The sequence below is a fragment of the Tiliqua scincoides genome, chromosome 12, assembly GCF_035046505.1.
Source record: "Tiliqua scincoides isolate rTilSci1 chromosome 12, rTilSci1.hap2, whole genome shotgun sequence".
Classification (NCBI taxonomy): Eukaryota; Metazoa; Chordata; class Lepidosauria; order Squamata; family Scincidae; genus Tiliqua; species Tiliqua scincoides.
In genome coordinates, this window is record NC_089832.1 from 13,310,411 (window position 1) to 13,333,534 (window position 23,124).

The following is a 23,124-nucleotide window of genomic DNA, read 5'->3' on the forward strand; positions in this document are numbered from 1 at the left end:
AAAGCCTCAAAAGTTGAGGACAATCAATATCACAATTGGGATCAATGTTCTTCACAGCCCCTCCCCTAACCTGATAAGTGCCTTTCCTAAAGTGCTTTCTTGAAGGTTCCAGAAAATAAGAGGCTACAAATCCAGGCCATCATTAAGCTAAGAGAGTTAGAGTGCAATCCTATGCGTGTCAACTCAGAAGTAAGTCCCATTGTAGTCAATGTGGTTTCCTCCCAGGTAAGTGTGGATAGGATTGCAGCCTTAGGCTATGCTCAGGGTCTAATACTGGGGCACCCAAATGTCACCACAATAGGAGAACCAGCATGGTGTAGTGGTTCAAGAGTTGGATTTTGATCTGGAAGGTCCAGGTTCAAATCCCCACTTGGCCATAAAGCTTCCTGCATGATTTTTGAGCCAGTCACTAACTCTTTGCGTCACCTAACTCATACAGTTGTGCGAGGACAAAAGGAGGAGAGGAACCATGTACACCACCCTGAGTAAAGGGTGGCATATAAATGTGGAAAAAGAAATAAACTGCAACAGGATTGGGGAAGAAAGTTGCCTACTGCCTGACACGTGGAACTGAAGGACTTCCTGTTTTATGTCCCTGTAAATGAAACTAGAAGTCCCCCAATTATTTTCATGTTTCACAGCAATGGGCAAGCAGCACAGGAAGGGTTTGAGGGTTTGTTTGTTTTTAATAGCACAGACATGGCAGATTATATAAAAACAATAATGAAATTCACACAGTCGAGTTTGCTGTCCCACAGTCTTACTTTCTGCACCTAGGCATCACTTGTACATTCTGGCCATGTGTGACTTGAGCTAAGAAATATTCAAGTTTACATTGCGCTCTTCAAAGAGAGTACAGGTGGGGCCTCTTTATCAGTGAATTTGGAACCCTTCCTCTCTGCGGGTCCTGAACCCATGGATCTCCCCATCCACTGTCCTCCAAATGTGACCAGAGCTCAGTTCCAATCATGTTCAAAGGCCCTTCTGAGGGCTGGGAAGGCCACGTGTAGTCTCCCCAACCCTCAGGAGCCTCTCTAAGGCCTCCGGAAGGAGGAAAAAGAACAGCACGATTTCTGGCCATCATCTGCTTAATGATGCCACTTTCTGCTTAGTGATGTCACTTCTGTCTGGACCTCAGCAGGTACCATGAATCAGCAGGGTATTCAGCAGGTACCAGGGTCTTTGGCCTTCAGCAGGTGAAGTGAGTTTGACATCCCTGCACTAAAACAACAAAATAGAGCAAAACTCAAAAGCGCACATCGCCAAATCATTGAGGGTGACAGAATAGACCAGGGAAGCAGTTGAGCCACAGCACTATTGCAGGGGCACAGATGACAACATCCACCATCAGCCAAAGGCTAAACAAAACAGGTATGTCTTGAGCCCAGATGAAAAGTCACAATGGAGGGAGTACTTCTAAATGCCCCTGGAAGGGAATTCCACAATTGTGGCACCAGTAATAATAATAATAACTTTACAGTACAGTACAGTACAGTACAGTACAATAATAACAGTACAAAAAAGGCTCATCCCTGGTAGCAATTGTTACCCTGCACATGCCTGATCTTGTCTGATCTCAAAAGCTAAGCAGGGTCAGGCCTGGTTAGTACTTGGATGGGAGACCGCCTGGGAATACCGGGTGCTGTAGGCTTATACCATAGTCTTTCGAGACTGAAGGTCGCCAACCACATCCCTGAGCCACCACGCCTCTCATTTGGGATAAAGGTAGCACTTGAAGAAGAGCCCTTACAGACAGTAGCAGACCTCCAATTGATGGAATGGGGCAAATGCCCTGGGTGTGGGGCCTTGTACACCACTGGGACCATGTGGGAAGCCTTTTGAGGCTCCTGTTTCCGGTTTCCCTGAAGCACAGAGCCTGGGGAAGCTTCAGTAGGCTTCCCGATGAGTCCTGGAGTCGCACGAGGCTCCGTACACTCCAGGTAATTGGGGGGGCAGATTTGTAGGGGGGGGTGGCAGCATCATAAGAACATAAGAACAGCCCCACTGGATCAGGCCATAGGCCCATCTAGTCCAGCTTCCTGGATCTCACAGCGGCCCACCAAATGCCCCAGGCAGCACACCAGATAACAAGACCTGCATCCTGCTGCCCTCCCTTGCATCTGACATAGCCCATTTCTAAAATTAGGTGGTTGCACATACACATCATGGCTTGTAACCCATAATGGATTTTTCCTCCAGAAACTTGTCCAATCCCCTTTTAAAGGTGTCCAGGCCAGAGGCCATCACCACATCCTGTGGCAAGGAGTTCCACAGACCAACCACACACTGAGTAAAGAAATATTTCCCCCTGCAGGTGGGGGCGCTATCACGGACCTCTGCCCTGGAGTGCAGGGCTGGGGAGGTCCACCACTGCTTACAGATGACCTAAGAGGGCAGGCTGCAATGTATGGGAAAAGGCAGTCCCTCAGATAGCCTGGACCCAAGCCGTGTAGGGCCTTAAAGGTCAGTACCAGCATCTTGAATTGGGATTGGAAACGAATTAAAAGATTGGAGATCCAAAGAAACAGCAGTGCTATCCAATTACAGCTGCAGGAAGAGTTCACAGGCAGGTCATCAGGTGACACCTTAAACTTTCACTTTGGAGACCTAGAAAAACTTAAATCTGGAAAATGTAGCAAGCAAATAAATAAAAAACCTGTAGCTTAAATCTGGAAAATGTAGCAAGCAAATAAATAAAAAACCTGTAGCAAAACAATCCCAGGGCCCAATCCTATCCAACTTTCCAACTCCGGTGTAGCCACAATGCAAACTCATGATAAGGGAACACATGTTCCCATACCTTGAGAAGGTTCCAGTGACTGCCCCTCCACCACAGGATACAGCGCACACCCCACTGGCACAACTACACCAGCACTGGAAAAATTGGATAGGATTGGGCCCCCAGGCACGTCCTCAAAAAACATTAAATGCACGCGGACACTTCCTAAGTTAGGCAGATAAATGTCTCGTTGGCAAGAACAGGTGTAGAGGCGGAAAAGATCCCTCACCAAGCCTGGATGGTAAATAAGTTTCCACTCCTGAAAGTAAATAATTTCCAAACCACTGAAGAATTTCCCCACTTCCTTTTTAATATATTTTTAATGTGGTTCCCACTTTAATTAGCTAAATACATTTCAAAAATGCACCATTTATCTCCGCCTGCAACTCGGAGACCTTTGTGTGGCTCCCTGCCGGAATTTCAGAAATAAATCACCGCTAATAAATAGAAGTGATCCGCGGGCAAGGCAGCCTTTCTTGAGAAAGGAAATGTCACTATTCGCAAGCCGAAATTTATTTTCCTTTTTCATCTTCAAAAGCATTTTACAAGCATTAACCAAATGACACCCGCCTTTGCATTTCTCAGAGTCACAAGACCACTGGGGGGGGTTGCAAAAGTTTTGGAGGATGTCAGCTGTGGGTTTCTGGGTCCAAGTGCTACGAGATGTACATAGGACTGAAGTGCATAAGTCAGTGGAACTCATTGCCATAGGATTCAAGGATGGGAAACTCTGGGAAACAGAATTCTGGAATAGATGGTGGGCAGGAAGGATTTCAGGTTTCCCCAGGCTCTCTGAAGGCTTTTTAAGGCCTTAAAATGCCGCTTCCAATTTTTCAGAAAAACCAGAAGTGACCCTTTGAGGCCTCTCGGAGGCCTTAAAAGGTGTTATGAGTGCCGGGGAGGCCACGCATGGCCTTCCTGGCCCTCAAAACACCTTCCAGAGGCAAGGAGAACACAGCTCCCCTCGCCTCCAGAGGGTCCATGTGGGTCTGACTTGTGGGTTCAGGGACCCACAGATAAAGAAATCTGTGGATCCCAAATCCACAGATACAGTGGGTCCACTGTATACATAATCCCCCCCCCCCAAGTGCCAAGTCATGACTTCATTTGATTTCATTGTTGGCAGCAGGTAGCACTGAGCCCTGATGCTGGTTGGCAGCCTTCAGTCTCGAAAGACTATGGTAGAAGCCTACAGCACCCAGTATTCCCAGGCAGTCTCCCATCCAAGTACTAACCAGGCCTGACCCTGCTTAGCTTCTGAGATCATGGTATAAGCCTACAGCACCCAGTATTCCCAGGCAGTCTCCCATCCAAGTACTAACCAGGCCTGACCCTGCTTAGCTTCTGAGATCATGATATAAGCCAAGGGTGCCCAAACCCCAGCCCGGGGCCACTTGCGGCCCTCAAGGCCTCTCAATGCGGCCCTCAGGGAGCCCCCGGTCTCCAATGAGCCTCTGGTCCTCCGGAGATTTGTTGAAGCCCACACTGGCTCAACACAACATCTCTCAGTGTGAGGGCGACTGTTTGACCTCTTGAGTGAGCTGTGGGATGAGAGCTCCCTTCACTGCTTGCTGTTTCACATCTGTGATGCAGTAGCGGCAGCAAAGGAAAGACCAGCCTTGCTTTTTGCAAGGCCTCTTATAGGTATTGAGCTATTGCAAGACCTTCATTCATTCATATAAGTTCCTTTAATATATTCATTTATGTAAACTTATGTAAATTTATTCAAATTTTAAATGTAAATTAATTCTTTATTTCCCCGGCCCCCGACACAGTGTCAGAGAGATGATGTGGCCCTCCTGCCAAAAACTTTGGACACCCCTGGTATAAGCCTACAGCACCCAGTATTCCCAGGCGGTCTCCCATCCAAGTACTAACCAGGCCTGACCCTGCTTAGCTTCCAAGATCAGACAAGATCAGGTATCTGCATACCCACAAAAGGCCTCCTAGGCTCTACCTCCTGCTTTCCCTTTCTCCCCCCCTTTTTCTTTTCCCCTGCACACCAAATTATCAGCCTGGTAGTCAAGAAGATAAGGGCACCTCCACTGGCATTGGCATCAATTTTGGGTGCTCGATTCTACCTGCCCTGCAGCCAATGAGATGGATAGACCTACCGCACAATCCTATGCATCCCTACTCCAAAGTCAGTCCCACTGTGCTCAGCTGGGCTCACTCTCAGGAATGCGTGGCTAGGATTGCAACCCTAGTGACCAATTTTCCTCTACCAAGATCACCAAGATCTACCAAGGTGAGTAATTCAAACTGCAAAGAGGGACTCTTTTATGCGCTAAGAACCTGCCTTTCCTCCTTTCCTGACTCTTTAATTAATTATCTGAAAATTACTGCTCTGGGGGCTAACCTATGCATTGTTTCATTAGCATTCACCAGCAGTTGTCACTGTACGAAGGGGAAAGAGCTAGAGACAAGAAGCCAAGATTATCGTGTTATATACACCAGTCTGCGTGGCAAATTGTTCAGAGCAGAATGAACACAATGCGCTCGAAGTTTCTAAACGCCTGATCTAGACCGAGGGAGAGGGAGAGATCACACAATCTTTTAATGCAGAAAGGCACGTACACATCTATCTAGAGCAGTGGTTCTCACACATTCCTCGTAGCACCAGGACCCACTTTTTAGAATGAGAATCTGTCAGAACCCACCAGAAGTGATGTCATGACCGGAAATGACATCAACAAGCAGGAACTTTTTTAACAATCCTAGGCTGCAATCCTACCCAAGAGTAAGTTCCATTGACTACCATTGTTAAAAGAATATACACAGTAGCTTGTTAAAAGTACAAGTCTGTAATATTTCCCCAAATGCAGTCACATACCATGGGAGTATCAAGTCTCATATATTAAAAATAAAATATTGAAATGAATGGGGACCCACCTGAAATGGGCTCATGACCCACCTAGTGGATCCCGACCCACAGTTTGAGAAACACTGATCTAGAACAATAGTTCTCAAACTTCTTGGCATTGTGACCCACTGTTGCAATGACAATCTATTAGGGCCCATAAGAACAAGAGAAGAGCCTTGTTGAATCAGAACCAGGGCCAACTGCAGGATGGAGCACATGCCCCGTTGGCATGGCTGCACTGGTGCTGGAAAGTTGGATAGGATTGGGCCCTTAGAGCCCAATCCTATGCCTATTTATTCAGAAGTAAGTCAATGGAGCCTACTCCCAAGTAAGTGCGCATAGAATTGCAGCCTCAGTTCAGGGCGGACTGTTCCAAACCATTGACAGGCAAGGGAAGTCTGTCTACCTTGGGGCACTCTGGGAAAATGAGAGGTGACCCACCGGAAATGTGTCATTAACCTGGAAGTGATAAGAACATAAGAACAGCCCCACTGGATCAGGCCATAGGCCCATCTAGTCCAGTTTCCTGTATCTCACAGCGGCCCACCAAATGCTCCAGGGAGCACACCAGACAACAAGAGACCTCATCCTGGTGCCCTCCCCTACATCTGGCATTCTGACTTAACCCATTTCTAAAATCAGGAGGTTGCGCATACACATCATGGCTTGTACCCCATAATGGATTTTTCCTCCAGAAACTTGCCCAATCCCCTTTTAAAGGCGTCTAGGCTAGACGCCAGCACCACATCCTGTGGCAAGGAGTTCCACAGACCGACCACACGCTGAGTAAAGAAATATTTTCTTTTGTCTGTCCTAACCCGCCCAACACTCAATTTTAGTGGATGTCCCCTGATTCTGGTATTATGTGAGAGTGTAAAGAGCATCTCCCTATCCACTCTGTCCATTCCCTGCATAATTTTGTATGTCTCAATCATGTCCCCCCTCAAGCGTCTCTTTTCTAGGCTGAAGAGGCCCAAACGCCGTAGCCTTTCCTCATAAGGAAGGTGCCCCAGCCCCGTAATCATCTTAGTCGCTCTCTTTTGCACCTTTTCCATTTCCACTATGTCTTTTTTGAGCTGCAGCGACCAGAACTGGACACAATACTCCAGGTGTGACCTTACCATAGATTTGTACAACGGCATTATAATACTAGCCGTTTTGTTCTCAATACCCTTCCTAATGATCACAAGCATAGAATTGGCCTTCTTCACTGCCGCCGCACATTGGGTCGACACTTTCATCGACCTGTCCACCACCACCCCAAGATCTCTCTCCTGATCTGTCACAGACAGCTCAGAACCCATCAGCCTATATCTAAAGTTTTGATTTTTTGCCCCAATGTGCATGACTTTACACTTACTGACACTGAAGCGCATCTGCCATTTTGCTGCCCATTCTGCCAGTCTGGAGAGATCCTTCTGGAGCTCCTCACAATCACTTCTGGTCTTCACCACTCGGAAAAGTTTGGTGTCGTCTGCAAACTTAGCCACTTCACTGCTCAACCCTGTCTCCAGGTCATTTATGAAGAGGTTGAAAAGCACCGGTCCCAGGACAGATCCTTGGGGCACACCGCTTTTCACCTCTCTCCATTGTGAAAATTGCCCATTGACACCCACTCTCTGCTTCCTGGCCTCCAACCAGTTCTCAATCCACAAGAGGACCTGTCCTCTAATTCCCTGACTGTGGAGTTTTTTCAGTAGCCTTTGGTGAGGGACCGTGTCAAATGCCTTCTGAAAGTCCAGATATATAATGTCCACGGGTTCTCCCGCATCCACATGCCTGTTGACCTTTTCAAAGAATTCTATAAGGTTCATGAGGCAAGACTTACCCTTACAGAAGCCATGCTGACTCTCCCTCAGCAAGGCCTGTTCGTCTATGTGTTTTGAGATCCTACCTTTGATGAGGCATTCCACCATCTTACCCGGTATGGATGTTAGGCTGACCGGCCTATAGTTTCCCGGGTCCCCCCTCTTTCCCTTTTTAAAAATAGGCGTGACATTTGCTATCCTCCAATCTTCTGGCACCGCGGCCGTTTTGAGGGACAAGTTGCATACCTTAGTCAAGAGATCTGCAACTTCATTCTTCAATTCCTTAATAACCCTTGAGTGGATGCCATCAGGGCCCGGTGACTTATTGATCTTTAATTTATCAATGAGGTCTGAAACATCTTCTCTTTTAACCTCTATCTGACTTAACTCCTCGGTCAAGAGGGGCCGTTCGGGCAGCGGTATCTGCCCGAGGTCTTCTGCCGTGAAGACAGATGCAAAGAACTCATTTAATTTCTCTGCCATCTCTAAGTCTCCTTTTATCTCCCCTTTCCCTCCCTCACCATCCAGAGGGCCAACCGCTTCTCTGGCGGGTTTCCTGCTTTTAACATATTTGAAGAAGCTTTTATTATTCCCCTTAATGTTGCTGGCCATGCGTTCCTCATAGTCTCTCTTGGCTTCCCATATCGCCTTCTTACATTTCTTTTGTCACAGTTGATGTTCCTTTTTATTCTCCTCATTAGGGCAAGACTTCCATTTACGGAAGTCATGGTCGGAAGTGCCATCATCAAGCAGGAAAAATTTTTGACACCCCATATGATAAAATCAAATCTAAATAAGTAACTTAAAAGTTTGCAATAAGTGTAAGTTTTTAAAAAATTATTTAAAATAAAGAAAAACCCTCCTAACCCTCCCAAGCTGTTCCTGGTTATTTCAGCTGCCATTGAAAATACAGTACAGGATACAGAGCAGCTGGGCAGGGTAGGCTCCCAGTAGGAGAGAGGCAAGGTACTTTCCCATAGGTGGGAAGATGGGACTCTGGAAAGGGGGGAGGGCTGTGTGGCTGGAAACAGATCCAAGCCTGCTTTGACTTTCAAGCTGAAATGTTTGAAATCCGAGCTATGCAAAATAACAGCATGAGCGCACTGTGTAATGGGACCTTTGGCCGATCGCAGCTTAGTTTTGAGGCCCAAATTGATGGTGCCACTTCTGGCCGTCACATCACGTCCAGGTTAATGACATCAATTCCAGTGGGTCCCGACAGACTGTCATTCTAAAAAGTGGGTCCCAGTGCTAAAAAGTTTGAGAACCACTGATGGTAGAACTTACTCCAATTATACAAGAGATGAATTTTGACCTCAGGAGAAAAATAAGCCTGTGTGAAGCATTTGTGACTCTGTGTGGGTTGTGTGGACCCTCATCTCGGAAGCTAAGCAGGGTCAGGCCTAGTAAGTACTTGGATGGGAGACCGCCTGGGTGCTGTAGGCTTATACCATAGTCTTCTGAGACTGAAGGTTGCCAACCAATATGTGCTAAAAAGCTTGAGAACCACTGCTCTAGCCCATTATTCTCTTCTCCTCCATACTTCCATTGCTCTCTTCCTTTTGTAATCACTGGAAGTGGGAAGAGGAGCTAAAGAGGCAGGCAAGTGTGGTTAGTGCCCATGCCAAGTCTCTGCCTGCAGTAGCTGCCTCATAAGAACATAAGAACAGCCCCACTGGATCAGGCCATAGGCCCATCTAGTCCAGCTTCCTGTATCTCACAGCGGCCCACCAAATGCTCCAGGGAGCACACCAGATAACAAGAGACCTCATCCTGGTGCCCTCCCTTGCATCTGGCATTCTGACATAACCCATTTCTAAAATCAGGAGGTTGCGCATACACATCATGGCTTGTAACCCGTAATGGATTTTTCCTCCAGAAACTTGTCCAATCCCCTTTTAAAGGCGTCTAGGGTAGACGCCAGCACCACATCCTGTGGCAAGGAGTTCCACAGACCGACCACACGCTGAGTAAAGAAATATTTTCTTTTGTCTATCCTAACCCGCCCAACACTCAATTTTAGTGGGTGTCCCCTGGTTCTGGTATTATGTGAGAGTGTAAAGAGCATCTCCCTATCCACTCTGTCCATCCCCTGCATAATTTTGTATGTCTCAATCATGTCCCCCCTCAGGCGTCTCTTTTCTAGGCTGAAGAGGCCCAAACGCCGTAGCCTTTCCTCATAAGGAAGGTGCCCCAGCCCCGTAATCATCTTAGTCGCTCTCTTCTGCACCTTTTCCACTATGTCTTTTTTGAGATGCGGTGACCAGAACTGGACACAATACTCCAGGTGTGGCCTTACCTTACCATCTGGCTTCATGGACAGGCCATTCCTGGTCAGAGAAGAGAGTCTTTTGGATCTTCCAGGCCTTCCCCCCAAAGCTGTCCCCATAACAGATCCTTTTGGGTGGGTGAAGTACCAGCTTCACTATCTCAAACATACACACTGCGCTGTCTGCTCTTTGCCTCCTTCTCAAAACTGTCCCTTTAACACATCATTCCTAATTAGATGATTAGTGCTCGGAAGGGCAAGAGATAAGTCATTTGCATAATTTAATCATAAAGAGAAGTTAAAGATACAGATTTTGCTGTTCGTTTGTACAATTATCTTCTCCAGCCCAGAGGCGGACAGGGCGAGGGGGAGGGGAGGGGAGAAGAGAGAGAAAAGGGGGAGGGCAAGATATTAATGTGATTAAACAGTATTTCTGCAAAAACAGGCGACTGTGTGTCCCGTATTAAAAACAGAGCTGGAGGCAAATGGAAGATTAATTTCAGAAGACAATCAATTTTATTCTACATGACTGTAATAAATAACAGCTCAGCTGCAGACAAGACATTAGGCCCTGGGAGGGGACATGTGTCACAAAGCCTAAATGACACACAAGGCTGAATTTGCCACCCCAAGTAAAGAAGAACAAACAGTCCCCAGTTGCCATTTCAACCTAGAAATGCAGAGGGCTTCTTAGAAAAGGAAGACATTAAGCTATACGCTAAGATCGCTACAGCAAGGAGAGTCCAAGAATTGATGCCAACTGAAGTGCATGTCCTCTGGAGTCATTTTATTTTGTTACCTCCCACAATTGTCTCATGGACTCCAAGCTCAACGTGGTACAAAGGGGGTTCCCAGACAGTTTCTCATCCAGGCCCAGGTACTTCGGCTCCCTGAAAAACTTGTGTAGTGGAAGCTATCGGTCTGATCCTTGTTGCACTGTACTGCCACCCACATGATGGCCAGAGAAGGTACTGCAGCTCATCAATCCACCCAGACCAGATGATCTGACGAAATACAGGGTACCTAGATGGTCATATATAACAGTTGCTTCAAGTGTTAGAATAACTTGGCAGGAATGACTTGTCTCTAGGAGGAGCTACACAGGTGAGCTCTGTCTCACCTTGCCGCGGCTGTCCCTGAAACTGCCACTTTTAGGAACCCAACCATCTCCCTGATCTGACTACATACCTGCTTCTGCTCCTCCACAAACCCTGCCTGCCTGCTCCAGAAACTGACCCGTACTCCACTGCTGGTCTCCAAACCCAGCTGAGACTGGTATCTACATAGCTTTGACCAAGGTTATTGCACCACATGCCTTCATACTATGTAAGAGTTTCCCAGTAAAAAAAAAAAAAGCAAGAAGGTCCCTCCATCCTCTGGTGTAGCAAGTCTTCCAGGAAAGAAGAAAGCCACACCTGGGCAAGGCAGCAGGTAATCAATGGTGGCTCCATGATTCAGGTGCCATCAACTAATGCATGACTCTGTTCAGCATACTTCAGTGGGCCTTTTACTCAAGTCTCCAGATGCTTTTTAATAAGATACTAAGGGAGTATGAGATAATTTACTACTTAAGAGACAAACAGCTACTACTTATTCTTAGAAAGGTAGTGTTACTATCTTCCCCTGGGGGCTGGGGATAAGAATAGGCCCTCGGTTTGGCTGTACTTGTCGTAAGAGGCAACTAAACAGCCACCGGGTAGATGGGACTCGTCAGCCTGGGAAGGCAGCTCATCTGAGAGAAGGAAAACTCTGATCTCAAACCTCCACTGCCTTGTGGCTACATCCAGTTGTGGAAAAGGCTTCAGGAGTCAAACTCGAGGCAAAATCCGGAGCTGGAGTCCCTGAGGCAGTTCATGGCTGAACACAGTCACGTTCTGGCAACTCCTGCGACGCCGCTGGAACCAACCGTATTGGCCTCTGCCTTTCCATTGGACCATTTCAGCGACGTGGAGAGGGGGGATTTGCTGCATGGGTAACAGCCTATCCTCCATACCTACTTTACCCAGGCTTCACGCACTGGAGAGGACACTGTTCCAGAACCACCATTCAGAGCGTGACACCATGGTCTTCCGAGACTGAAGGATGCCAACAACAAGTTACTATCATGTTTTTTCCCCCTGCATATACATAATTTTGGCCTCCAAAAAACCAACATGTCAGTTAAGCTATTCACAGCACAATCCAAGTTCGTGTCTACTCACAAGTTCCACTGTGTTGAATGGGGCTAACTCCCAGGAAAGTGGGTCTATCCAATCCTAACTCCCATTGAGCTGGGCTGGCACAGCCATCCCTGTGCCATCTCCAAGTGTCACAAACGTGCCGTAAAACATGTTTGTGGCTACTCGTGAGTCGGCAGTATAAGCCCGGTGCATCCTGGAACAATGCTGGCTTTCACAGGTAAGGTTGAGCCAAGTGGCGCAGGAGCTGGGAGAGGGTGGTGGGAGGGCATTTTGGAGGCGGGGAGGGGGGGTTTGGTGGGAGGAGGGTGGAATGGGGGGGTAGATCGCACCCAGGAGAGAGGCAAACTACAACAGAGTCGCGTCACAAGCTGATATATGCGCTCGGCAAATGGTTGAAATCCTGCAGGTGATTCCACCCACATTCCACTCCATGATCACATGTTCCAGAGTGAGAGCAAGGTGAAACACATGAATCTGATGTTCCCTCAGTCTCAGTCCCCATGTGCCTCCGATAGTATGATTCTAGTTTTTGAGGATACCGTACATGTTTTTCGTAAAACGCAGCCACAGATGCAAGCGATTTAAGGGATTTCCAAGGGTTATTTTTGACAATGTGCAATTTCTGCTTTATGCACCAACTTTAGAACCCCCCTTTAGGGAGGGACAGTAGCTTAGTGTTTGATAACCTGCTCTATGTAGAGGTGGCCCCAGGTTCAATCTCCAGGTAAGGCTGGAAAAAAATTTCTGCACCTGGACCTCTGCCAGTCAGTGAAGACAGCACTGAGCTTGATGAAAAAAGGGCCTGATTAAGGAAACAGCATCATGTGTTCCTGCAGCAGTCAAACCAAATAAGAACATAAGAACAGCCCCCCTGGATCAGGCCATAGGCCCATCCAGTCCAGCTTCCTGGATCTCACAGCGGCCCACCAAATGCCCCAGGGAGCACACCAGATAACAAGAGACCTCATCCTGCTGCCCCCCCTTGCACCTGGCATTCTGACATAACCCATTTCTAAAATCAGGAGGTTGTATATGCACATCATGGCTTGTACCCCGTAATGGATTTTTCCTCCAGAAACTTGTCCAATCCCCTTTTAAAGGCTAGACGCCAGCACCACATCCTGTGGCAAGGAGTTCCACAGACCGACCACACGCTGTAGGTCGGTCTGTGCAACCGTAGGCTCCACTTCCACTATGACAGATCCTTTTTGTTCTAAGCTATCTTGGGAGGGGGGTGTATTTGGGTGCAAACCTTGATCCCACCATGAGGGGATCAAGCACAACAGCAGGGAAGTGGAATCCATTTGGTGGCAGTCACCCTGAGAACATTACCATAAAGAGGTCGACAGCAGCCAGGCTGGGACTGGAAGGCATCACAAAAATGTGGGCATTTATCTTGACAGAGCCAAGAGTTTTACTCCTGTCACTGGTGCAGTGAATATTTAACTAGAAAGCACTTTCGCATGGCAAGAACGGGTATCCAGGAAATTTGCTCAATGTTCAATGCGACATTCGTCAGACGCGGGAGATGAAGGCCGTATTCTTTCATTACTTGGGGGGAGGGGAGAATGTCAACTCAAAAATGGTTCAGTTCTCCAGCTCTTACATGCCTCCATACCCCTTAGCACAGCATTTCTCAAACTGTGGGTAGAGACCCACTAGGTGAGTCGCAGACCAATTTCAAGCGGGTCATGTAGCGCCTAGCTCAGCTGCCATTGAAAATACAGAACTGAAAATAGAGGGGACAGGGCTGCTGGGTATGGCGGGGTGCCGGTGGGAGAGAGGCCTGGTGCTTTGCCCTGAATAGGTGGGAAGGAAGGATGCTGGAGAGGGGGGAGGACTGTGTGGTTTGAGAAGGATCCAAGTCTGCTTTGACTTCCAAACTGGAATGTTTGAATTCCAAGCTATGCAATATAACAGCAGGAATTGCACCGTGTAATGGGACCTTTGGTTGATATTGGCTTAGGTGTGAGGCCGAAACCGATGAGGTCACTTCCAGCCATGACATCACTTCAAGGTTCATGACATCACTTCTGATGGGTCCCAACAGAGTGTCATTCTGAAAAGTTGATTCCGGTGCTAAAAAGTTTGAGAACCACTGCCCTAGCAGAAAGAAGGTAAAAACTGAAAAGGGCAATGTGGTGTTCATTTGAATACAGAATGAGTGGGAGGGGGGAAGTTTCAAATGGCTGGTCCAGGAAATGGTTGGTACTTCTCGAAAAAACTGCAGTACAGCTGAAGTCACCCAGTATTTAGTCCCCCAAAGGGAGAACAAGGACCACAGCTCAGTGGCTAGATCACTTATTTTGCATGCAGAACATCTGCACATTAAATCCCTGGCATCTCCAGATAGGGCAAAGGAAAAATACTATATGATACAATGGAGATCTGCTGCTGGTCAGGACTCACATGACTCAGCTAAATCAAGGCCATTCACTGGTTTCCCTGTGATACTTGTGGCACACACAGGAGCCCTGGACACCTGCCTCCTGGCAGTGAGACCAGAAGCAAGACACAACAACAGATATAGGAGGCTGCAAAGCATGCTAGAAAAAGCCCTTCAGTCCACCCTGAGTCTCCTACAGGTGTTTGTTCTGTTGCATCTGGCCTCCAGACCCAGAAGTAACTTGGAATGATGTCGTCACCAGTGACTTCTGGTGGTACTTCGAATAGGTGAACCATGTGAAGTGGTACGGCAGAGGACAAAAAAGTTGAGAAACACTGAGCTAGATGAATCGAGGCTCTGACTCAGTACAAACCAGCTTATTTCATTCCTAGGTTCAAGGCTAGGACCAAGCTGAGATTGCTCTGGACTACAGCACAAGTGGATGTATTCCAGAGAAATACATCCACAATACGTCACAAGACCCAAGGAAGGAAAGAAGGTAAATCCAGTTCCTCAACGGTGTTTAAGAAAGAACAACTTCATATACAGATTGAGTCTAATTATTCGCGTGGGTTCCTTCCAAGCACTCACATGGATGGCAAAAAATGCACTATAGCAAATCCATTTGAAAAACAAAGTTTCTTTGCTCTGGGGATTTAAAAACAGCCTTGCTGACCTTTTGACTCTAAGATAAGAGTCATTAAGAAGACAATCCATCAGCCAGTCCTCCTCCAAAAGCTTAGAAAGTTTCACTCAGCCCCTCCCTTCACCAATCTAAAATGATCACCTTTCTTTCACTGCTCAGGGGGAGGGAGGGGTCCACTGGAGAGAGAAGGATTGATGGTCAGCCAACTGCCCTCTCTCTCTCCCTCTCTCATTAAGGAGGCTATTGTTAAAGGACTGATCAGCTTTTTAAACTGATTTTAAAGAGGTGCATTTTCCCCTTCTCCAGGGATCAGCACATTCCTTCTCATTTGCAGGGGCCATTCGTGTTGAGTCAAATTCGTGTATAAAAAATCTGTGTAGAAATAAGCTGGATATGTAATGCATACCGGGGAAAAAAAAGGAGTGAAGTTTAACTTCTGTACATTTGTGCAATCAGCAGACCAATTTACAGACCCAGAGTGGTCTTTACAATGTCACCAGCAACACCAAAGCAGTGCACGGGTGAGTCAGTCTGTCGGTCAATATCTCCTCTATTATAGCACATGTATCGTATTATCAGATCTCGAATTTCAAACCTAAACAAAAAAAAAAAAGCATTAATAAAGAATAAGGCAAGCCTGGGATTACATTGTCGCAGGTTTTACGATACGCCACGGCGGCTCTTTTCCAAACCAAACCCTAAAGTGCTCTGGGTCGGAGAAAGAGAGGGCTGCAAGCCGTTAACGGTTATAACTGTTAATCCAATACACCTTTTATACAAACCAATAAATACACGAGTAAAAAACCAGCACAGATGTTCATCTCTAATGCAATCTCCATTCAATTTCCTAAGTGCGGTCCCTCTGTGCAAACTAGCTTACGGTTATGTTTAGCTTGCAAATTCTTTTAATAAATAATGAATGCAATAAAACCAGTAGATCAATGGGAAGCTCGAGAAATCATAAAAGGGGTGGGGTGCGGTGGAGGGGATAGAGAAAGAGAAGCCTTTGTGTTTCAGCTCTTGCCGATTTCAAAAAGGAAAAAAAAACAACTTTAATCCACAGACAGATCAATATTACTCTTTTCCTTTTAAACCCAGCGCATAAATAGCGCACGGTTTAAATGCAGTTTAAACGCTGTTACCAGATATCAGTCACAAGGAACCCAATACAATCGGCGTGTGCCACAGTAATTGAACATTTTGGAAAACTTCAACACTGGCAAAGCATGCATTCAACGCTGCAGACGAATCTCTGCTATGGTATTAAGAACTCCTCTTACACAGGCAATGTTAATCCTTGGCACAACTTTTCAGTACTTATTGGGAATTTATTGGGAAATTACTGGGAATTTTTGCTCAGTCAAAAGACACACAAAGCACTCCAACAAGCAAAACAGGCTTAGGAGGTCAAGCTAGTGTATGAACATGAGAACCGTAATCACTTTAGATTTAGTTGCAGCAAAAACGTCCGTGTGAAAAGGACACGCAAACAACATAAGATCAGGCCCAGGACGCATCTAGTCCAGCTTCCTATATCTCACAGCGGCCCAGCACATGCCTTGGAGAAAGAAAAGACAATGTAACTATACCAGTGCTTCCCAAACGTTTTTGCACTGGGGCCCCAAACAGCAAGCAGTTGCAACCCACTAGACCAGGGGTCTCCAAACCCCGGCCCGGGGGCTAGATGCGGCCCACGGCAAGCCTTTATCCAGCCCACGGCCAGCCTCTTGTCCCCCGAAAGCCTCTGGCCCACTCAACTGAACACGACCAGAGCTATGCTCTGGTTGCATGTGGAGGGTGTTCTGAGGACCAGAGAGGTTGAATGAATGAGCCCATTCACTTATTCACTCGCCTACATTCTATCTCTAATTTATTTATTTAAATTTTATATTTAAATTTTTTTCCGGCCCTCAACACCACACCGGATATTTGATGCGGCCCTCTAGCCAAAAAGTTTGGAGACCCCTGCCCTAGACAAAAAAGAAGATACTAGAAAGAAAAAAATTATGTATAATAAATAATAATAAATTATTAATAATCAGGATTCTGATTATACTAGAGACCATATGTATACTATAGTGGGTAGATATATATTCCCCTGGGGGCTGGGGATAAGAATAGGCCCTCAGTTTGGCTGTACTTGTCGTAAGAGGCAACTAAACACCCACCGGGTAGATGGGACTTGTCAGCCTGGGAAGGCAGCTCATCTGAGAGAAGGAAAACTCTGATCCCAAACCTCCACTGCCTTGTGGCGACATCCAGTTATGGAAAAGGCTTCAGGAGTCTACCGCGAGGCAAAATCCGGAGCCGGAGTCCCTGAGGCAGTTCATGGCTGAACACAGTCACGTTCTGGCAACTCCTGCGACGCCGCTGGAACCAACCGTATTGGCCTCTGCCTTTCCATTGGACCATTTCAGCGACGTGGAGGGGGGGATTTGCTGCATGGGTAACAGCCTATCCTCCATACCTACTTTACCTAGGCTTTGCACACTGGAGAGGGCACTCTGTTCCAGAACCACTATTCAGAGCGTGACACCATAGTCTTCCGAGACTGAAGGATGCCAACAAAGTGGGTAGATATTTGCTAGACTCTCTCTAAAAATGGAGTTCAAGGAATGTTCCCCTAAACTTTTACAGTCATTCCAAGGTACCCAGAAGACTAAAATAGAGAGCAAGATGAGCACTTTGGGACTTGCAGGCCAGAGAAAAGGCTGAAACAGGGTGATCTACAGCACTAGAGAAAATCAGAAAATGTGACATTTTAATTTGGGGGTATGAAGATAACCTCATATCACGTTAGCTGCTATAGATTTTCTTCTGCAAATCAGGAAAGAGTGCTTGCAAAGTTTTTTGTTTGTTTTGTTCCAAAAACTTTTCATGACCCACCAAAAGTCAACTTGCAACCCAGTGGTGGGTCCCAACCCACAGTTTGGGAAACACTGAACTGTACCATTAATTGCATGGACATAGAAGGCATACACTAGAAACTTGCAGGGTAGACAAAATGCCCTTAGTGGTATTAATATTTCTAATTTTCCAACTGTAGAGTCAGCGGGAAAAGTTGTTTTTGGCCTACAGTCCCTTTTAGAAGCGAGTGTTACCAGTGGGGCTGACCGAGCTCAAAACTGCACTGCCCCAAGGGCTGGCTTTAATATATCAAGCCAAATAAAACAGGATCATTGAGAATCATTACATGCTAGCCTAGCAGTTGTATTTTGCAATTCACGTCTAATCAAAGCACATTAGAAAATTTCCAACACGTAAACGGCAAATAGCCAACTGCGCTTTTTCAAAATCCTCGATGTTGAGATTGCTAAGTGGAGTTTCTAAAGTTAAAAACAAACACCCCTCAAAACGTCAGGGATTTCTGTGAGATTATAGACAGAATGAAGGGGGACACTGTAATGTCTCAGGGTGAACTCTGGCACTCAGTTAAACTGTTTAAATCCTGTTCACTTTAGCTGGATTTAAGCTTATTCAGTGCATGCAGGACCCTTTGTTCAGGATACAAATAAGAGTTTTACTTTTGCGCAACAGAAGTTGCAGACATGAGCAGGGACAACCCGGCTCCCGCAATCACTACAAACTATTCACTAGTCACCTCTGGCTTCAGGGGGATACAAGAGTTCCTTTCAAAGACAATTGTTCTTGGAACCCATTTTTTACAAACCAAGTCTGGGGACAAAATGCAGAGCAGATGCTTAGTTCCATTTTAAGCAGTACCTGCAGATTGCATCTAACCAACTTGGGGCCAATCCATCACACTGAAAAGTTAATAAGGTATTTCTAACTCATCCAAAATGTTGAGTTGGCCCACGTCCTTACCAACCTCCACTGAACATACAGCATAACATTTCACATAGCAAGGCCCACATATTCCTCTTCCAATTCCATAGATTTCTTTTGCGTCTTGTTTTTAAATAGCTCATCAACAGGGTTTTTCTTGTTTGCTGTAGAACAGGGGTCTCCAAACCCCGGCCTGGGGGCCAGATGCAGCCCGCGGCAAGCCTCTATTTGTCCGCAGTCAGCCTCTGATCCTCTGAGAGCCTCTGGCCCAGTTGACCAAACGCAACCAGAGTTGTGCTTGTGGGGTGGGGGAATAGGGGTCCATTTAAGTGCATGCTTTTTTCCTTGGGCTGTGTTGGCGCTTGGAGAAATTCCTGGATTTTTGATTCCATTTATTCATTCATTTAAGTTCCATCTCTAATGGCATTTATTTAAATTTTATATTTAATTTTTTTTTCCGGCCCTCAACACTGTGCCAGATATTTGATGCAACCCTTTGGCCGAAAAGTTTAGAGTCCCCCGCTGTAGAAGCACATTTGGTGCTTTTTTGCATTCAACAGCAGTCACTCTGGTTTCCAGTTGCATTTTTAGAGCTATGGTAGGTAAGAAAGATACAAGACAGGTGCACTTGCACCCTCAGTACATAAGACATTTTAGCCAAGAGCTCATGGAATTTGGGGCAAAAACCATGGCCCAGTGGTAATATTTTGCACATCAAACCCGTTCAAAACATAAACATGGCCATTTCTCTCCTACTGGAAGGCTACAACCATGACACACAACCCATACATACAAAATTCTCCCCATAACCCTGAAGAAAGAAAACTCCCGAAGGTACAACCAGCAGAGCTCATAGATCTGGCCAGGATCAATATCAGCACACTGACCCCTTTTATACAGTCAGCTTTTCTCCCAAGACGCAGATGAGGAAGTAGCTCTTGCAAAAGGAGTACACAACAGGGTACATCCAGCAACCTGAAGAATAGCCCTGTACGTGGGACTGTTTGGGACTCCAACGTGTTTGATCAATATTGACCAGCGGCATAGCTAGCCATCAAGAAGCCTGGGGCAAAGTTAAAAATGACGCCCCCCCCCCAATCACACCCAGAAGTGATGTCATACTCTTCCAGGTGTGACCTCACACCCACTTTTTTTTTTAATTGAAAAATAAAAAAAATCGCCACTTCACCTAACCCACCCCAGCCCCTCTCCTACTTGCCCCCAAGAGTCACAAGTGGAGACTGGAGTCTCTGGCATGTTGCTGCCCCTGCTCCATCACCGCCCCCCACCGCAGCCCCTTCCTCCTTGCCCTCCAAGCCCCTGGAGCAAAGGGAGCAAGTGGAGAGGGACTGCAATCCCTGCCTCCCCTCTGGCAGAGTGCTGCTTTTTTCTGGCACTTTTTAGAAGAGGCAAGAGCAGTAATAGCGGGGGGGAGGGGGAGGCGCATTTGTGCAGGTGCATAGACTGACTATGACCCCCCTGGCAGCCTGGTGCAATTGCTATCCCTGCACCCCCAATGCTACTACACCAATGCTACTGACCAATCCTACACCAATGCTACTGACTTACTGGGATAAAGAAAAGTGCAGGTAAATACACTAAGGATCCAATCCTATCCAATGGGGCATGCACAGCATCCTGTGGTAAGGGGGCAGTCACAGAGGCTTCCTTGAGGAAGGAAATGTTTGTGTCTTGACCTTGGGGCTGCATTGCAGTTGCATTGGGTCTGGAAAGTTGGATAGGATTGAGCCCTAAAGGTGTTGAGTTAGGAATGGCAGTTAGGAATTTTTTTTATTATACACAGTTTTCTTTCCCCCCCCCCACCTACCTACAGGCCTTGGTAGTGAAATAGAGCCTCTTTGGTCAGCAGCAGTGTACCTCTGAACAACAGTTGTTGGGGGAGAAGCAACAGGAGGGCTCAGTTACCTTGCTAGAAAAATCTGGTTGGCCACTGTTGCTTACAGAGTGCTAGATTAATCTTTTTTAGATAAATCATTATCAACATTCTGCAGGGGTCTTCTATTTCCCCTCCCCCCTTGTCATCCAAAGTGCAAATGGAAAAAGTTATTCAGTGTCATCGCCCACCCCCTGGGAGGCTAGTTGGAGCCAGAAGTGATTGAAAACAAAATTGTGCTTGGTTTTGAATTTGATTGTTGCACTCAGTTATACAACAATGTTGAAAAAAAGACCCCCCAAAAATATCAGTGGACGCTAAGCGCACGATCCACCAAATTTAAGCACTTTAAAGCCCCATCCATTTCAATGGGGCCATCTAAAACACATGCTTAACTCTCCCACTGAACCTCAGGAAAGGCGTAAAAAGTGCTGAACTATGAGCAGATCATGCCCCTAGTTACTTAACACAAATGGGTCCAGATCCTGCACAAAGTATGACCAAAGTATGACCAGATCCTGCGCAAAGTATGACCTTAAAATCTGGGGAGGTCACTAAAATATTACAACGCTGGCAATAAACAGAATTTAATAAGGCGAAATGCTACAGTGCAAGAACTAAGACTTTTTTCCCCCCATTTCCACGATCATTTGCTGAATTTAAAATAACACGCTCAGTAAAAAGAAGGCAGGGTACTTTATTCAACTTTATGATTTGTAATCTTAAGCTCCAACTGAGTAGAAAAAATTACCAGAATATACCAGTCTATGAGTTTTCCTTTGCATTCAGTCAGATAATTGAAGGTTTTCTGTTTTGTTTTGTTTTTTAAAAAAAGGACTTTCATGAACTCAAGGGAAGAAGCAACCTAAGAAAGGTCAAACCCAAGCAAATTAACCCCCCACCTCCATTAAAATTAGAAAAGTCTCCTCCCCCCATCACCACCATCCCTGCAATCAATTCGGGACAATGAAATTCTATTTGTACTGACATTTCAAACAGACTCAGTCTAGTCTCACTTTCCTGGTCATCCTTTTTTTTTTTTTTCCTTTGCAATGAAATATTAATGCTGAGAAAATGGTTACACTATTAAAAGACATTGTGCTATATTTAGATTTATCTATTGATTTCCACCACTGTGGAATAATTAATCATTCAGAATGAAATTCTACAAATTTAACCCTGTCTAGGAGGCTAATCAGGAGGTTAATTTTTTTTCCCCCTGAATGATCTTATGATTATGTATATTTAAGTTCTTTTAAAACACACACACACACGGGGGGGGAGGGGAGAGAGTGAGAGGGTGTTTTTTGTTTTTTGCTTTAAACCTGGGGTGAGAAAGAAAGAGAGGTTGCCGCCACTTTAAACGCTTCAATCTCTTTGACATTGCTGGCAGTGTACGGGAGCATTAATGCATCTGTCACGATAACAAGGCTAAGAATAACATGTAGACATCAAACCGAGCAGAGAATCCATCTGAAGTGATTCATTCAGATCCGTCTCCTTGATTTATTAAACGCAGGGCAACATCTGCAGCCTCACAGAGCCTGCTTGGCAAAATTAATGCAAGATCAATTCAAATGGAGGAGGGTAGGAAGGGGGAAAAACACGCAAGGAAAAAAAAAAAGAGAAAGAGAGATAAATCAAAACATAATTTGCATGCAGTTCCACAATCAGGCTTATTGGGTGTAAACACTTCGTTCCCCTTCCCAGAGCCAATGAGTTGAAATGCCTGTGCATTTTCATCTGCCAGCTTTTCAGAATTGTGGGATCTGAAGTGACACTGAAGAGTTTCTTCTGCAGACTGAGATGGTGAAAAGGGAGGGTAAAAAAAAAAAAAAGGAAGACAGAGAATAAAACACTTCCCCAAACTATGTGAATAAATAGCAAGAATATAATTAATGTCTAATTATTTTGCTTTGGTTTCAGGAGCACAGAGTGTGGCATTTATTAATTTTTTTTTCCTGGAGGGCGCTTTGCCAAAAGAATTGCCCCTCTATGAAAACTTAAAATCTGTTGCGGAAACATACAGACACAGCCCTTTATTTCAGCGGAAAAACGTTTCAGCTGCAGCTGGGGAGATCTAGGGCTCTTGGAAAGAGCAAGATTATTTTATCCCTGTTCCTCCAGATTAGATTTCCCTATAAATGAGTTGGTGAGATATTCAGAGAGTTGAAAAGGCTCGCAACTGCAAAGTCTTTCTTTAAAGGGGAAGAAAAAAAAAACACCACCCTGAAAGATGTTATGAACTATTGATAATTTATCTTAAAAGGCAGAAAAGGCATCTCTCTCTCTCTCCCCTAGACACTTCAAGTTTTCAAAGATGATGCTCACTGCGCTAAACATTTCTGTGACACGTGCCAAAGGTTACAAGGCATTTCATGTACATCAGCATATTGTTCCCCATTACAACTCATAAGGAAACACATTGCAGAATAAAAGGTGAAGGTGACTAACCTATTTGCCTAAAGCACTATAAAAAGTCCACAGGGGAGGCAAGATTTAAACCAGAAAGT

General features: G+C 45.8%; 1 protein-coding gene and 1 pseudogene across 7 annotated transcripts in view; one reads left to right on the top strand and one right to left on the bottom strand.

Annotated features, from left to right (window-relative positions):
* The window catches only part of DACH2 (dachshund family transcription factor 2), a 340,677-nt gene that overhangs the window by 308,684 nt on the left and 8,869 nt on the right, over nucleotides 1-23,124 (bottom strand). The window lies entirely within an intron of this gene.
* On the top strand, nucleotides 1,532-1,651 carry LOC136663409 (5S ribosomal RNA; annotated as a pseudogene).